Here is an 18,064-nt window from a genome sequence, read left to right as displayed (position 1 = left end):
TCCAGGTGTGGTGACACTTCAGCTGTGAGTCTTTTGGGGTCATTTACTCTATCCAGTGCCCATGGTGAGTCGCGATGTAGATTGGGAGACCACTACAATGAGCATCTATGCTCCGTCTGCCAGAAGATGCGGGATCTCCCAGTGGCCACCCATTTAAATTTTTAAGATCTTTCTTTAATGTCTTATGATCTTAATTCCACTTCCCACTCCCATTCTGATAAGTCAATCCATGGCTTCCTCCACTTTCACAATTAGGCCAAACACAAGTTGGAGGAACAATGCCTTATATTCCATCTGGGTAGCCTCCAACTTCATGGCATGAACATTGATTTCTTGAACTTCTGGTAATACCACCCCCCCCCCACCCCCCAACTATGCCCTATCCCCTTTTCCCTCTCTCACCTTATCTCCTTGCCCAACCATCATCTCCCTCTGGTGCTCCTCCCCACTTTTCTTTCTTTCATGGCCTTCTCTCCTCTCCTATTGGATTCCCCTTTCTCCAGTCCTGTGTCGCTTTCACCAATCTACTTCCCAGCTCTTTACTTTACCTCTCCCTCCGGTTCCCTACCTTTTAAATCTACTCCTCATTTTTTTTTCTAGTCCTGCTGAAGGGTCTCAGCCTGAAACGTCGACTGTACTCTTTTGTATAGATGCTGCCTGGCCTGCTGAGTTCCTTTAGCATTTTGTGTGTGTTACAAGGATCTCCCATTGGCTACCCATTTCAATTCCCCTTCCCATTCCCACACCGACATTCCTATCTACTGCTAACTCTACTGCCAACTTGAGACTATACACAAATTACAGCAGGGGTCCCCAACCTTTTTTGCACCGCGGACTGGCTTAATATTGACAATATTCTTGCACACCGGCCGACGGTGGTGGGGGGGGCGCGGGCGGTGGTTGTAGAGGTAGAGGTTGTTCAAGTAGGGCGAAAATCACTTCAACATGTCTTTTACAGTTAGCTTTGCCAACTTTCTTATTCCCAAAATAAGAGACAAAAGTAGCAGTCAAATTCCAGGACACTTTACCCCAGGAAAGACTACCATGACCATGAAGCCTTGCGCGGGCACCTGTGTGCGCATGCACGTACGTGTCGATTTTTTTCCACAAAACGGCTTTGGTTTGATCTTCCCAACTATAATGTACATACATTATTTCTTCTTTATATAGACTGTGTATTTATCATATCATTCCTGCTTTTACTATATGTTAGTGTTATTTTCGGTTTTATGTGTTATTTGGTAGGTTATTTTTTGGGTCTGGGAACGCTCAAAGATTTTTCCTATGTAAATTAATGGTAATTGCTTCTTCATTTTACGCCATTTTGGCACGACAGGTTTCATAGGAACGTTCTACCTTAGTGGGAGGAATACGGGACAAGGGCAGTCCCATATGGGACAAACCAATTTAGCCCGATATACGGGATGTCCCGGCAAATACGGGACAGTTGGCAACCCTACATTCAAGTTCAACAGTGCGTGACAGGGAACGAGGATGGGTGCACCTGACTCATAGTGTTTCCTCGCGGACCGGTAGCACATGCTTTGCGTCCTGGTGGTTGGGAACCTCTGCATTAGAGGAATGGCACAGGTTTGGTAATCTCCAAACTGATGGTATCAACAGCAATATTTCTAACTTCTCATAAACACACCCCTCCACCCCCACTTTGATTTTGCTTACCCCACTGGCCCCATCACCCCTCCCCCATCCTTCATTCTGCCCACGTATTCCTCCCTCTGCCCCCCCTCCTTACCTCCCCATATTCCATGGTCCACTATCCTCTCCTATCAGTTGCTGCCTGACCCAGTGAGTTCCTCCAGCAATTCTGTGTTGCTCCAGATTTCCAGCATTTACAGTCTTTCTTGTGTCTCCATGAACTATAATTTTATTTATTTATTTGTTTGTCTGTCTTTTTCTCAGTCCCTTTAATTCTTCCCCCAAAAAACTTTTCATTGGAGCTTCTATTTCATACTATTGTAAAACAGCATTTTTACTCAGACCAACTTCCCAATTGCCTTCCCTCCTTCTATAAAATGAACGATTGGCACAAAGTGACAGACTTTCTTAAAGTTCAGACACCTATACGTATAATAATGTGCTTCAGAATTCAATGCTATCCATTGGTATTGAAGGAATGCAATGACAGTATGATCAGCAGCAAAGTACAGTTGAGCCAATAATATAGCTGCTGCTCTCAAGTTAGCCCCTCAAAACACTCCTTAAGCTTTTCTTCCCTGCTCCCCCAGTCAATGAAATAGATTTAAATATTAGTCAGTGTTTTTATCCAGAAAAATTACAACAATGGTTTATTTTCTTCATTTCTCACCATTGTGATGTCACAGACAGTGCCAGTATTTAATGCCCATCCCTAATTGTCCTTAGTGGTAGTAGGCTTGCTTTTGGAACTGCTGCAGGACCCTCTGCTGATATAATGGCCATAACAATACTAGTTAAGCAATTTAGTTTCACAATCTAGATCCAGCAATGGCGAAGTATTAGCAATATATTTCCATATCCGAACAAACTACTACTTTGGTAGAAACAAACACATGATGATGTTTTCATGCATCTGCTGCCCTTGTCCTTCTTGGTGGTAGACATTGTATTTTGGGAGGGGTTGTCAAAGTAGTCTTCACAATTCTTGTGGCCTTGTAGATTCTACACATTGCAAGTACTTTGCGCTAGTACAAGAGGAATAAATGTTTAAGGTGGGTGATAGGCTGACAACCTTCTGGACAATATAAAACTTCTCAACTGCACTCATCTAGGCAAAGCAACTGTACTCTTTCATCAAGATTCTGCCTTGTGAGTTGAGACAGTAGAAAGGTTTTGTAGTGTAAAAAGATGTGTCACTTGCCACAGGATCCCATTTTCCCTCCTGCAGTTGCAGTTATGATATTGATGTGTTTGGTCCAGCTGAGTGTCTGGTCAGTGACAATCCCAGCATGTTGATTGTGAGGGATTTGATGATTGCATTGTCATTGAATGCCAAAGATAATCTTCCCTGAGATGGTCATTACCAGGCATTTGAATGATGTGAATTTTACTTGTCACTTATCAGCCCATGCTCAAACGTTGTCTAGATTCTGCTGCATGCAGGTATAGTCCTGTTCACTTTTTGTGGAGCTACAAATGGAACTGAATGTTGTGTAATTATTAGCGAACATCTTCTTATGATGAAAGGAAGGTCGTGGATGAAATATTTTGTGCTGGTTGAATTGGGTCTGGGACCATGCTTTGAGGAGTTCCTGCAGAAATGTTTTGGGATTGAAGTGGTTGACCTCTAACAACTGCAGCCACCTTCCTCGGTGAATGTTATGACTCCACCCATTGCAGTGTTTCCATTTTGAATCCCATTGACTTAAGTTTTATGAGGTTTCCTTGTTGCCGCTCTTGGTCAACTGTTGTCTTAAAGTCAAGGACAGTCGCACTTGTCCTGTCTGGATTTTAGCCATGAAATGCGGGTCCATGCTTGGATCAAGGCTGTGCTATGAATTGGTCCTGACAAAACTCAAACTGGCCATTTTGTTGGTGAGTAAGTGCCGCCTGACTGTTCTCTACAAAATCTTTGATCATTTTTCTTATGGCTGATGAATGATTGGGTATTATTTAGCTGGATTGGATTTGTCTTTTTTAGATGAACAGGGTATGCTTGCGCAACAATCCACATTGTTGTGTAAATGCTATTGTTTCTGCTATACTTGCACAGCTAATTCTGGAGTGTATGTGTTCAGTGCAACAGCTGGCGTGTTATCTTGTCCCTAGCCTTTGCCATGTCTCTTAATGCTCTAAGCTGTTTCATTCTTAACACATGGTGTGAATTGAATTGGATAATGGGAATCTAAGGCAGAAACTAGGCTGGATTATCTATTCTGAATTTCTGCCTGACCGTGATTTTAAATGCTTCAGCCTTTTATTTTCATACTCACATGCTCTTCCCTGCCAGCATTGAGCATAAAATTATTATTGAAATCTCCTCCACCTGTTAAGTGCCTAATTATCCACTACCATTCATGATAAGATGTGGTACGACTACAGAGCCCCAAGATGAGGTCACTGCTTGTTTTATGCTGTTTACTGTGCATGTCATCCTAAATTTCAGCTTCGCTATGCTGGCACCTCATCTTATTTAGATCCAGTATGCTTTTTACTTCTCCAGGAATGCCCTTTGCAGCACTCATCACTGAATGGAAATTGGTCTCATGGCTTAACAGTAATGACAGAGTAAGGGATTTTCCAGATCATAAATTTACAGATTATAATGGTGTACTTTTCACCTCCTGCATATGGTCCATAGGGTCGCATTAATGTCCAGTTTTGAGCAGCATTTAGCGCAATTTTTAAGCCACACAGATGAATGGAGTATGTCCTCAGTGGAGTCTCCTGCCATAGGCACTTCTGCCAATGTTTTCATGATTAGGTGCCGCTGCCACAGGTGGATTGGGGTAAAGTTGGGTTATCCGTTGTGTTAGTTTATTCACCACCTTCAGACAAAGTCTGATAGTTCTACCCCTCAGGACTCAGCTTGGTCACCACTGGTGCTATCAAACATCTCAGGTATGTTTCAGTCCATCACCCAGAGGATGTTCTGTGCCCTTTTTACTTTCAGTGCTACTTGCAAGTGTTACATAGACCAGTACAGCACAGGAACAGGCTCTTCGGCCCACAATGTTGTGCTGAACCAATTACGTTAGTAACCAAATTGCTGTTCTCTTCTGCCCAGAGGATGTTCATATCTTTCCATTTTCCTCAAATTCATGTGTCTATCTGAAAGTCTTTTCAAAGTCCCGAATGTACCTGCCTCTATCACCACCCTATGTAACGCATTCCAGGTACCCACCACTCTCTATGTTATGAAAAATGCTCCTAACATCTCCTTTGAACTCCTTTGAACAACAAAGAGGTGGTCTCAAGAGGCAAAGGAGTGGCTACAGGATTGCTTCGAGTCTGTGGACTGGGCCATGTTCAAGGACACATCTATGGATTTGCAAGAATCCACCATGGTTGTCATGGAGCTTACTAGAACAGCTGTAGACAAGAGTGTTCTCACAAAATCATCCAGAGTCTTCCCCAATCAGAAGCTCTGGATGAACCATGAAATCTGCAGTCTGCTGTGGGCCATACCAGAGGCAATCAAGTCTGGTGATCAAGAAAGTTACAAGAGGTCCACATATGATCTTCAGAAAGCTACTTCATGGGTGAAGTAGCAATTCCGGACTAAACTTGAATCAGCAAAGGATGCTGAACAGTTGTGGCAGGGCTTGAATACTACCACCTCTTATAAAGTAAAATCAAACAACATTGGTGACAACAGGGTCTTTGTTTCCAGATGAGATCAATGCCTGCTATGCTGACTTTGACCATCAAAAGATGGAAGAACCATTACGAACTCCCATAGCCCCTGATGATCCTGTGATTTCAGTCTCAGAGGCTGATGTGCGAGCAGCCTTCAGGAGGGTGAACCCACGAAAAGCATCCGGCCCACATGGGGTACCTGGTCAAGTGCTAAGGACCTGTGTTGATCAATTGACTGGTGTGTTCACTGAGACCTTTAACCTCTTACTTTGGCAGTATGACATACCCATCTGCTTCTAGGATGCTTTTATTATATCAGTGCCTATGATGAACATGTTAAACTGCCTCAATGACTATCATCCAGAAGCACTTACATTAGACAGAGGTGACAGGGTGGAAGGTGTTGAATCATTGTGGATAGAGCTAAGAATCCACAAGGGTAAAAAGGCCCTAATGGGAGTTATGTGCAGACATCCAAACAGTAGTAAGGATGTGGTCTACAAGTTACAATGGGAAATGCATGCCAAAAGAGCAATGTTACAATAGTCATGGGGGATTTCAATTTGCAGATAGATTAGGAAAACCAGGTTGTCGCGGGATTCCAAGAGATGGACTTTCTGGAATGCTTACTAGATGACTTTTAGAGCAGCTTGTGGTTGAGCCCACTCAAGAATCAGCTATTCTGGATTGGGTGTTGCACAACAAACTGGAATTGATTAGAGCTTAAGGTAGAAGAACCCTTTGGGGCAAAAAGTCATAATATCAACTTCACCCTGAGATTTGAGAAGGAGAAGCTAAAGTCAGATATATCAGTATTACAGTGGAATAATGGGAATTACAGAGGCATGAGAGAGGAGTTGGCCAAAATTGATTGGAAAAGAAGACAGGCAGGGATGACAGCAGAGCAGCAATGGATGGAATTTCTGGAAGCAATTCAGAAGGCAAAGGATATATACATCCCAAAGAGGAAGAAGTATTCTAAAGGCAAGATGAGATGACACAACCATGTCTAACAAGGGAAGTCAAAACCAACATAAAAGCCAAAGAGAGGACATATAATACAGTAAAAATTAATGGAAAGTTAGAGGATTGGGAAGCTTTTAAAAACCAACAGAAGCAACTGCAAAAGTCATTAAGAAGGTAAAGATGGAATACGAAAGTAAGCTGGCCAATAATATTATGGAGGATATCATAGTTTCTTCGGATTTATAAAGTGTATAAGAGAGGTAAGAGTGGATACCGGACTGCTGGAAAATGATGCTGGAAAGGTAGTAATGGGGAACAAACGGAATAAGTTTTTTTTGCATCAGTCCTCACTGTGGAAGACACTAACAGTATGGTGGAAGTTCCAGGTGTCAGGGGTCATGAAGTGTGTGAAGCTACCATTACTAGGGAGAAGATCCTTGGGAAACTGAAAAGACTGAAGGTAGGTAAGTCACCTGGACCAGATGGTGTACACCCAAGGGTTCTGAGAGAGGTGGCTGAAGAGATTGTGGAGGCATTAGTTATGATTTTTCAAGAAACACTAGATTCTGGAATGGTTCGAGAAGACTGGAAACTTGAAAAATGTCACTGTACTCTTCAAGAAGGGAGAGAGGGAGAAGAAAGGAAATTATATGTCAGTTAGTCTGACCTCAGTAGTAGGGAAGATGTTGGAGTCGATTATTAAGGATGAGATCTCAGGGTACTTGGAGGCATATGGTTCGAGAAGACTGGAAACTTGAAAAATGTCACTGTACTCTTCAAGAAGGGAGAGAGGGAGAAGAAAGGAAATTATAGGTCAGTTAGTCTGACCTCAATAGTAGGGAAGATGTTGGAGTCGATTATTAAGGATGAGATCTCAGGGTACTTGGAGGCATATGGTTCGAGAAGACTGGAAACTTGAAAAATGTCACTGTACTCTTCAAGAAGGGAGAGAGGGAGAAGAAAGGAAATTATAGGCCAGTTAGTCTGACCTCAGTAGTAGGGAAGATGTTGGAGTCGATTATTAAGGATGAGATCTCAGGGTACTTGGAGGCATATGATAAAATAGGCTGCAGTCAGCATGGTTTCCTCAAGGGAAAATCTTGCCTGACAAATCTGTTGGAATTCTTTGAAGAAATAACGAACAGGATAGACAAAGGAAAATCGGTTGATGTTGTGTACTTGGATTTTCAGAAGGCCTTTGCCAAAGATGAGGCTGCTTAACAAGCTACAAAGCCAATGGTATTACAGGAAAGATTCTAACATGGATAAAGCAGCAGCTGATTGGCAAGAAGCAAAGGGTTGGAACAAAGGGAGCCATTTCAAGTCGGCTGCTGGTGACTAGCAGTGCTCTACAGGGGTCTGTGTTGGACCGATGCCTTTTATGTGATATGCCAATGACTTGAATGATGGAATTGATGGCTTTGTTACAAAGTTAGGAGATGATATGAAAGTACATACAGGGACAGGTAGTTTTGAGAAAATAAAGAGGCTACAGAAGGACTTGGACAAGTTAGGAGAATGGGCAAAGAAGAGGCAGATGGAATGCAGTGTTCAGAAGTGTATGGTATGTACTTTGGTAGAAGAAATGAAAGGGTTGACTTTTCTAAATGGAGGGAAAATACAAAATCTGAGGTGTAGAGGGACTTTGGAGTCCTAGAGCAGGATTCCTTAAAGGTTAATTTGCAGGTTGAGTCTGTGGTAAGGAAGGCAAATGTGATGTTGGCATTCATTTCAAGAGGACTGGATTGTAAAAGCAAAGATGCAATGTTGGGACTCTGTAAAGCAGTGGTGAAGCCTCACTTGGAGTATTGTGAGCAGTTTTGGGCCCCTTAGAAAGGATGTGCTGAAACTGGAGAAGGTTCAAAGGAGATTCACAAAAATAATTCCAGGATTAAATGGCTTGTCATATGAAGAACATTTGATGGCTCTGGTCCTGTATTAACTGGAATTCAGAAGAGTGAGGGGTGACCTAATTGAAGTCTATCGAGTGGTGAAAGGCCTTGATGAGTGGATGTGGAGAGGATGTTTCCTATGATGGGAAAGTCTAAGACCAGAGGACGCAGTCTCAGAATAGAGAGGTGTCCTTTTAGAATGGAGATGAGGAGAATTTCTTTAGCCAGAGAGTCGTGGATCTGTGGAATGCTTTGCCACAGGCAGCTGTGAAGCCCAAGTCTTTATGTATATTGGTTAGGGCTTGAAGGTATACGGGGAGGGGGGAGTTTGCGGGGGGAGGAGGCAGGAGTTTGGGGCTGAAAGGAAAAATGGATCAGCTAGATGAAATGCAGAGCCGACTCAATGGTTGTAATGCCCTAGTTCTGCTCCTGTAGCTTATGGTCTTAGTGAACAGTCAGCACACTTCTGTTTTAGTAGTTGTTCGTCCACTGTTGTTGTCGATGAAGACCTCGACACCATTATGATGATGATGGCGTCAAGACTAGCGCATGATTTGGATTTAAATGAGGGAGAGTTTTAGTAGTATATGGTTGAAGGCCAGCAATGAATAGCTAAGTAGATTATAGCTAACAGCAAATAAAAAAAGGACAAAATAGAAAAGATGTTGGATGGATGTTCTTTCTACTTATTTACCCATTGACATCACCTGGTAGCCAAGGGGCTTATGCGCAGAGCTCTCAAGGCAATTTTATAACATGTAATTCATCACATTGCTAGTGACAATAATGCTGACATCGTCGATAGTGTGTTGAGGTACAATGAAGCAATGCTACTTGTACTTCAGCACACTGGAGATTTTGAACTGTGCCACATGCACGACCCAGTACGTCAGCAGAAGTGTTTATATCACCATCAGTGCATTGCTTTGTTTACTTTGGGATGACCTGAGGTTGAACAGTGCTACATAAATGAAAGGCTTTTGTTTCTCTTTGTCATGGTAGGCATACAGACCCAAGACGTTGTCAAAAAAGCCAGGATATGTGGTACAGATTATAATGGGAGATTGAAAAGGCACATAGAAAAGTGCAATGTTCTGATAATCACAGGGAATTTCAATGTGCAGGTAGATTGGGAAAATCAGTCGGTGCAGGATCCCAAGAGAAGGACTTTGTAGAATGCCTATGGGATGGCTCTTTAGTGCAGCTTATAGTAGAGTCCATCGGTGGATCGTCTGTTGTGCAATGAATCAGATTTGATTAGGGAGCTTAAAGTAAAGGAACATTGAGGAGGCAGTGATCATAATATGATAGAATTCACCCTGCAGTTTGTGAAGGAGAAGCTAAAATCAGATGTACCAGTATTACAGTGGTGTAAAGGGAACTACAGAGGCATGAGAGAGGAGCTGGCCAAAGTTAATTGGAAGGGGAGACTAGCAAGGATGATGGCAGAGCAACAATGGCTGGAGTTCTTCAGAGCAAATCAGAAGGCACAGGATAGACATATCCCAAAGAATAAGAACTATTCTAAGGGAAGAAGAAGCAACTGAGGCTGACAACAGAAGTCAAAGACAGTATAATTGGAAAGGAGAGGGCAGACAATACAGCAAAAAAATAGTGGGAAGCTTTTAAAAACCAACAGAAGGCAACTAAGAAAGCAATAAGGAGAGAAAAGATGAAATATGAAGGTAGGCAGTATGCCAGAAATTCAGAAGTGTTAGGAGGCAGAAGTGAGTATAGTTGCTGTTACCAAGGTGAGGGTGCTTGGGAAGCTGAAAGGTCTGAAGGTGTAGATAAGTTACTTGGACCAGATGGACTCTACCCAGGGTTCTGAAAGAGGAAGTTAAATATATTGTGGATGCATTGGTAGTGATTTTTCAAGAATTAGTGGATTCTGGAATGGTTCCATGAACTGGAAAATTGCAAATATCACCCCACTCTTTAAGAAGGGAGGGAGGCAAAAGCCAGGAAATTATAGGCCAGTTATCCTGACTAAAGATGTTGAAGTCCATTATTAACAATGCGATTTTGGGATACTTGGAGGCACATGATAAAATAGGGCAAAGTCAGCATAGTTTCCTGAAGGGGAAATCTTGCCTGACAAATCTGTTAGAATTCTTTGAGGGAGTAACAGGCAGGATAGACCAGGAAGAGTTAGTGGATGTTGTTTACTTGGATTTCCAGAAGGCCTTTGACAAGGTGCCATACATGAGGCTGCTTAACAAGATGAGAGTCAATGGTGTTACAAAAAAGTTACTGGTATGGATAGAAGATTGGCAGGAGGCAAAGAGTGGAAACAAAGGGGATCTTTTCCGGTTGGCTGCTTATGACTAGAGGTGTTCTATAGGGGTTATTGATGGGAGTGTTTTTCTTGTCACGTTATATTTTAATGATTTGGATGACGGAATTGATGGCGTGTAGCGAGGCAAAGGGGCAAGTAGTGTTGAGGAAGCAGGGAGTCTGCAAAAGAATTTAGACAGATTATGAGAAAGGGCAAATAAATGGCAGATGGAATATAGTGTAGGGAAATGATTGATCATGCATGTGGTAGGAGAAATAAAGGCAGAGACTATTTTCTAAATGAGGAGAGAATTCAGAAATCAAAGATGCAAAGGAACTCGATGGATTTAACAAGCGTAGCTGATAGAGGGGAACAGATGGGCGTTATTTATTTGGATTTCCAGAAGGCATTTCATAAGGTACCGCAGAAAAGAATTGTCCACAAGATAAGGATGCAGAGTTGGGAGTGATGTATTAGCATGGATAGAGGACAAATGGAATGTTGGCCTTCAATGCTGGAGGGATTGAATTTAAGAGCAGGGAGGTTATGTGCGACTGTATAGGGTACTGGTGAGGCCGCACCTGGAGTACTGCATGCAGTTCTGGTCTCCTTACTTGAGGAAGGATATACTGAATTTGGAGGCGATGCAGAGGAGGTTCACCAAGTTGATTCCAGAGTTGAGGGGGTTAGACTGTGAGGAGAGGTTGAGTCACCTGGAACTGTTTTTGATGGAATTCAGAAGAATGAGAAGAGATCTTATAGAAACATATAGAATTATGAAAGGGATAGATAAGATAGAAGCAGGAAAGTTGTTTCCACTGATGGGTGAGACTAGAACTTGGGGGACATAGCCTCAAGATTCAGGAGAGTAGATTTAGGACAGAGATGAGGAGAAACTGCTTTTCCCAGAGAGTGGTGAATCTGTGGAATTCTCTGGCCAGTGAAGCAGTGGAGGCTACCTCAGTAAATATATTTAAGATAAGGTTGGATATATTTTTGCATAGCAGGGGAATTTAGGGTTATGGGAAAAAGACAGACAGGTGGAGATGAGTCCATGGCCAGATCAGCCATGATCTTATTGAATGGCGGAGCAGGCTCGATGGGCCAGATGGCCTACTCCTGCTCCTATTTCTTAATTTCTTATGTTCTTAAAGTTTAATTTGCAGGTTGAATTGGTAGTAAAGAAGGCAAATGCAATGTTAGAATTCATTTTAAGGAAATTAGAATAGAAATATACATCTCCACTTCCTGAAGAGATTGATTCTCCCCTCATTCTAACCAATCAAAAGTGTCCTGGCCACCTGCATCACTGTCTGGTACAGGAAATGCAAGGCATCTGATCACAGGTACCGAGACAGGGTTGTGAGGACTGCTGAGAGAATCATTGGGGTCTCTCTTCCAACCATTGGAGATATTTATCAGGAGCACTGTGTACGCAGGGCCCGGAGAATTGTAAATAATCCCTTCCATCTGTCCAACAATTCCTTTGACCCCATACCTTCAGGCAGGAAGTACCATAGCATCAGGTCAAGAACTGTTAAGATGGCAAACAGCTTCTCTTCCCGGGCTGTAGACTGCTGGGCTCCCTGCCACCACCCTGTTCTCACCATGCGTGAAGCACCAGTGCAGTTATACTGTTTACTTTTCCACTTGTGTCTTAAATGCACCTTCTTATTTGTTAACTTACCGGTGGTAATATTACTTTGTGTGTTATGTGTGTGAGCCATATGTACCATGTAGTGCACCTTGGTCCAGAGGAGCATTGTTACATTTGGCAGTAATCATGTGTATGATTGAATGACAATAACTTTAAAGTGAACTTGAACTAAAAGTAAGGATGTAATGCTGAAGATTTATATTAGTCAGAGTGCATTTGGAGTATTGTGAGCAGTTTTGACAGGATGGGCTTGCATTGGAAAGGATCCAGAGTAGGTTCACAAAAAATGATCCTGAAAATGAAAGGGTTCAACAGATACGAGCTTTTGATGGCTCTGATCCTGTACTCGCTGGAGTTTAGAAGAATGAGAGGGGAATCTCACTGAAGCCTGTTGAATACTGTAAGGCCTCGATAGAGTGAACACGAAGAGGATGTTTCCCATCGTAGGGGAATCTAGAACCAAAGGGCACAGACCCATTTGTTTAGAACAGAGATGAGGAGGAGAGTGGCAAATCTGTGGAATTCATTGCCACAGATGGAAAATTCCACAGTATTCACTGTTTTTATTAAAAGATCTCCTTCTGATATCCTGGTGAATATTTCTCAGCTAGTACCACCAGAGTACATTTAATGTCAGTGTACCTCCTTGTTAAAAAATCTTGTTGTACACCTATTTGCTCCTGCATTTACATATCAGTAGGAACAAACTTCAAAAACATTTTAAATATTGTGAGTGATTTGGGGATGAAGGGCATGAAAGATATGGCATAAAATAAAGTTACCTATAGAACATTGAAAGGCGTAGATAAAGTGGATGTGGAGATAATGTTTTGTATAGTGAGAGAATTTTGGATCAGAGGGCACAGCCTCTGAGTATAAAGATGTCCCTTTAGAACAGAGATGAGAAGAAATTTCTTTTGCTATTGAGTAGTGAATCTGTGGGATTCATTACCACAGATGGCTGTGGAGACCAAGTCATTGGGTATATTTAAAGCGGAGGTTGATCGGTTCTTGATTAGTAAAGGAGTCAAAAGTTACAGGGAGAAGGCAGGAGAATAAGGTTGAAAGGGCTAATAAATCAGCCACGATGGAATGCAATGCAAACTTGATCAGCTAAATCGCCTAATTCTGTTCTTTTGTCTTATGGTCTAAATCACTGAACAGGTTCAGTATTTGCTAGATCACAAAGTGCCTTTCTTTACCTTTGAAAGTGTTTTAAAATAAAATTGTGTCTGTTATCCTAGCTGTGACATCTATCCTGCTATTAATATCCGTGGGACTGTTAGACATCTTGAAACAGTCTAGCCCAGTGCTACAATGTACATTCCTTAATCACAATCTGTAATAAAGTTTTGAAGTGTTTCTATACACTGAAAACAGATTTCATTTAAAAAACTTGAAATAATCAAAAACATTAGGACCTCATTAATGCTGCGTAAGTTCATTTGTCAATGTGCAGTAAATAGGACAGGAAATTCATGGATATTCATGGGTTAACATAATTTTCCAGTGGATCATTCTCTGGACTTTGGCATTCTACAAGAACTGACTTGCTTTAAAGGTTGCTCTGGCAACTCCATGAATATTGCAACACATTTTAGTAGACTGACTGGTACTGCTTTACTACTTAGTGATGTTCTGAAGCCTACTTTCTTGGTAGAGAAATTTCATCTTCATTAGCATTACTTTTCAATTCATCGACAATAGAAATAGTGAGAATTGTTTTATGGAGAAGCCTTCAAGTTGATTTGCCCTTGATAATTAACAATATGGAAATGTTAGTACAGAGTACCTAACTCGTAGAACCACTCCATCGGATTTATCGAATATTTGGGTCTCTTTATTGAGCAATCCAGGGAAAAGTGAAGGAAACAAGTTTGTTTTAAAAGTTGTTTTCTTTTTGACATTACTTGCTTCATTGTTCAGGAGATCCTATCAAACCTGTGAATACAATGTCTGCTGCCTTGGATGACTTCACAGTTCATATCTGAGAACGTACTCGTCTGCACATCGTACCAGATGACCTATTTGCCCTGTGGACCATTACCTTTACATTTATACATCACTCTTCAAAGCCACAACACGTCCAAGGTTGCATTATAGCCATTGTGCAATTTGGTGTAAGTCAGTATTGCACTGTGTGGAAATAAAAACAGCAGTTAATTGATGTAAGGATCCATAACAGCGAAGAAGTAAATGACCAGATGCTTTTTATTTGGACAATAACTAGAAAATTTGTTTTATTACTGTCAGTTGAATGATCAGTATTAGTTTTTAAAAATTAATTCCAGGGATGTGAGTATTGCTGGCACAGCCAACGTATGTTAATTTCCCTCAAAGTCCTTGAGAGTCCAAGAGTGGCTCAAGTCATCAGCTAACTGCTCACCTTCTGCTGAATATACTCCCACAGGACTGTAAGATGAAAGGTCCCAAATTTTGATTAAGTATTGATTAAAGATTAATGGTACAGTGGCATGCAGAAATTTGGGCACTCTGGTCAAAATTTCTCTTACTGTGATTAGCTAAGTGAGTAAAAGATGACCTGATTTCCAAAAGGCATAAAGTTAAAGATGACACATTTCTTTAATATTTTAAGCAAGATTACTTCTTTATTTCCATCTTTTACAGTTTCAAAATAACAAAAAAGGAAAAGGGCCCGAAGCAAAAGTTTGGGCACCCTGCATGGTCAGTACTTAGTAACACCCCCTTTGGCAAGTATCATGGCTTGTAAACACTTTCTGTAGCCAGCTAAGAGTCTTTCAATTCTTGTTTGGGGGTTTTTGCCCATTCTTCCTTGCAAAAGGCTTCTAGTTCTGTGAGATTCTTGGGCCATCTTGCATGCACTGCTCTTTTGAGGTCTATCCACAGATTTTCGATGATGTTTAGGTCTGGGGACTGTGAGGGCCATGGCAAAACCTTCAGCTTGCGCCTCTTGAGGTAGACCATTGTGGATTTTGAGGTGTGTTTAGGATCATTATCCTGTTGTAGAAGCCATCCTCTTTTCATCTTCAACTTTTTTATAGACGGTGTGATATTTGCTTCCAGAATTTGCTGGTATTTAATTGAATTCATTCTTCCCTGTACCAGTGAAATGTTCCCCGTGCCACTGGCTGCAACACAAGCCCAAAGTGTGATCGATCCACCTCCGTGCTTAACAGTTGGAGAAGTGTTCTTTTCATGAAATTCTGCACCCGTTTTTCTCCAAACATACCTTTGCTCATTGCGGCCAAAAAGTTCTATTTTAACTTCATCAGTCCACAGGACTTGTTTCCAAAATGCATCAGGCTTGTTTAGATGTTCCTTTGCAAACTTCTGACACTGAATTTTGTGGTGAGGATGCGGGAAAGGTTTTCTTCTGATGACTCTTCCATCAAGGTCATATTTGTGCAGGTGTCACTGCACAGTAGAACAGTGCACCACCACTCCAGAGTCTGCTAAATCTTCCTGAAGGTGTTTTGCAGTCAAACAGGGGTTTTGATTTGCCTTTCTAGCAATCCTACGAGCAGTTCTCTCGGAACGTTTTCTTGGTCTTCCAGACCTCAACTTGACCTCCACTGTTCCTGTTAACTGCCATTTCTTAATTACATTACGGACTGAGGAAACGGCTACCTGAAAACGCTTTGCCATCTTCTTATAGCCTTCTCCTGCTTTGTGAGCATCATTTATTTTAATTTTCAGAGTGCTAGGCAGCTGCTTAGAAGAGCCCATTGCTGCTGATTGTTGGGACAAGGTTTGAGGAGTCAGCATATTTATAAAGCTTTGAAATTTGCACCACCTGGCCTTTTCTAACGATGACTATGAACAAGCCATAGCCCCAACAAGCTAATTAACGTCTGTGACCATGGTAAAAGTTATCTGAGAGCTCAAATCTCTTGGGGTGCCCAAACTTTTGCGTGGTGCTCCTTTCCTTTTTTCCACTCTAAAATTGTACAAAAATAATACACTAATCTTGCTTAGAATGTTGAAAAGAATGTTTCATCTTTAACTTTATGACTTTTGGAGATCAGTTCATCTTCTACTCACTTAACTACTAACAGTAACAGAAATTTTGACCGAGGTGCCCAACCTTTGCATGCCACTGTATATTTTTTAATCAAGATGATGTGACTTGGAGGGAAAATCAAAATCAATTTTATTTTATGTGTACCCTGCCTTTACCATAGCAGATCATTGATGTTGAAGAACTTATTGGAGGTGCCACAAGAATTTCAGCAAGTTGCTGCAGTGAGTCTCGTAGGGGGTCATATTGTGCTGGTGGGAGAGGAAGTGCAGATGTAAGATGGAGCCTGGTGTGCTGATCAGCTGGGCGCACTTGCCCTGGATGATGTCCAACTTGTGTCACGCAGCATTCACGGGGCATACTTTATCATACTCTGGACATGGTAATTACAGAATACAACACACCCAAAATGCTAGAGGAACTCAGCTGGCCGGGCAGAATCTATAGAAAAGAGTAAATAGTCGATTTTCGGGCCGAGCCTCTGCATTAGGACACCCCAACCTTCTCCTCTCCTCTGACACTAGCAACCCTCTTTCCCCCTCTGATCCCAGCTCTCATCCGTGCCGAGCCTTCACCATCCCCTCCGACCTCCCCACTTCTGAGGCACAATGTTCTATCCTTTGTAAGGGCCTCACCTTTGTCCCCCTGTGCCTATTCCTCAATGAATTCTGCGCCCGCCATGATACTGAGCTCTTTTTCTATCACCTGCATCTCTGTGCCCACTTCTTTGGCAAGGACTATCCAGCCCACACTGAAGACCCCTTCCCCCATCTTCAGCCCTCCTCCTCTTCTTTGATACACTACTCTGGTCTTCCCTTTTACAGCATCTGCAGATTCTCTTATGTTTGTGGTAATTACAGGATACACTGCTTTCAATACCACGGTTGCATTTCAAGCCGAAAATAAATGTGAAAACTTAGTCATAATGAGGAAATCTTGGATCACCCATTATGTAGTGGCCTGACTTTCACATTGATGGATAGATTTTCAGAAACTTTGAGGTGACCGACTTGACACAAGTAGCCAGCCTCTGACCTTGCAGTCATAGTCACAGTTCTGATGTGACCATAAGACACAGGAGCAGAATTAGGCCATTCAACCCATTGAGTCTGCTCCATTATTCTATCATACCTGGTTTACTATCCCTCTTAACCCCATTCTCCTGCCTTCTCCCTGTAACCTTTGACACCCTTACTAGTCAAGAACCTGTCACCTCTGCTTTTAATGCTCTTAAGCTGTTCGTCAATTATGTCAGAATTCAGTGTTGGAGATGTGTTCAATGTAAGATCAGTAGTTGCTGCTGATCAGTTATTGCCCAGCACTTGTGTGGCAGATTGTGACTTGCCATTTATCAGCCTAAATCTGAATATTACCCAGCTCTTATTAAATACTGTCAATGACAGCTTGATTATCTTGAAAGAAATTAACACTGTTCCGTTATCATTGAATCTCTCTACCGATGATGGCAAGAAGGTCTTGGATGAACCATGGATGACGATGATTTATCACAACAATAACAGACTTGAACGCCATTCTGTTCTCGTAACTTAAGAAATCAGATATATTGACAGTGACATCACTGTGCAACAGACAGGGATCGGCCAATCTGAAGAACAAGGAGCTATGTGCATATACTTATATATGCATATCCTCAGGAAGAGGAGAAGGTGGCGGCGCGACGCAGCTTGCGCAGCCACTCCGGTGAATGATATCTGTGTCTGTCAAATAGGGTGCCGTGCACAATCCTGATTTGATGGAGACAGATGTGAGAGAACGGAGGAACATCTGGAGAAACTTCTGAAATGCCTTTTTTACTACCGCTGTTACTGTGTGATCCAGATTCTCTGGAGGGGAGGGCCCCGAATCGTCGGCTTTGCTTGTTGCTCAGCGGCCGGGACGGGGTCGAAGCACGTGGCAGAGATGGTGCTTGGTGTCAAAGAGCTGGTCGGAGGCTCAAAGTTTTCGGACGGACTCAG

At 42.1% G+C, this 18,064-nt stretch overlaps 1 protein-coding gene across 13 annotated transcripts in view; it reads left to right on the top strand.

Moving 5' to 3' along the window:
* dmd (dystrophin) overlaps positions 1 to 18,064 on the top strand; it is a 1,961,093-nt gene that overhangs the window by 1,801,145 nt on the left and 141,884 nt on the right. The gene's annotated exons all lie outside the window — the stretch shown is intronic.

The sequence above is a fragment of the Mobula birostris genome, chromosome 6, assembly GCF_030028105.1.
Source record: "Mobula birostris isolate sMobBir1 chromosome 6, sMobBir1.hap1, whole genome shotgun sequence".
Lineage (NCBI taxonomy): Eukaryota > Metazoa > Chordata > Chondrichthyes > Myliobatiformes > Myliobatidae > Mobula > Mobula birostris.
Note: the sequence above shows the minus strand (reverse complement) of the source record. Positions and strands in the feature narration are given on the sequence as shown.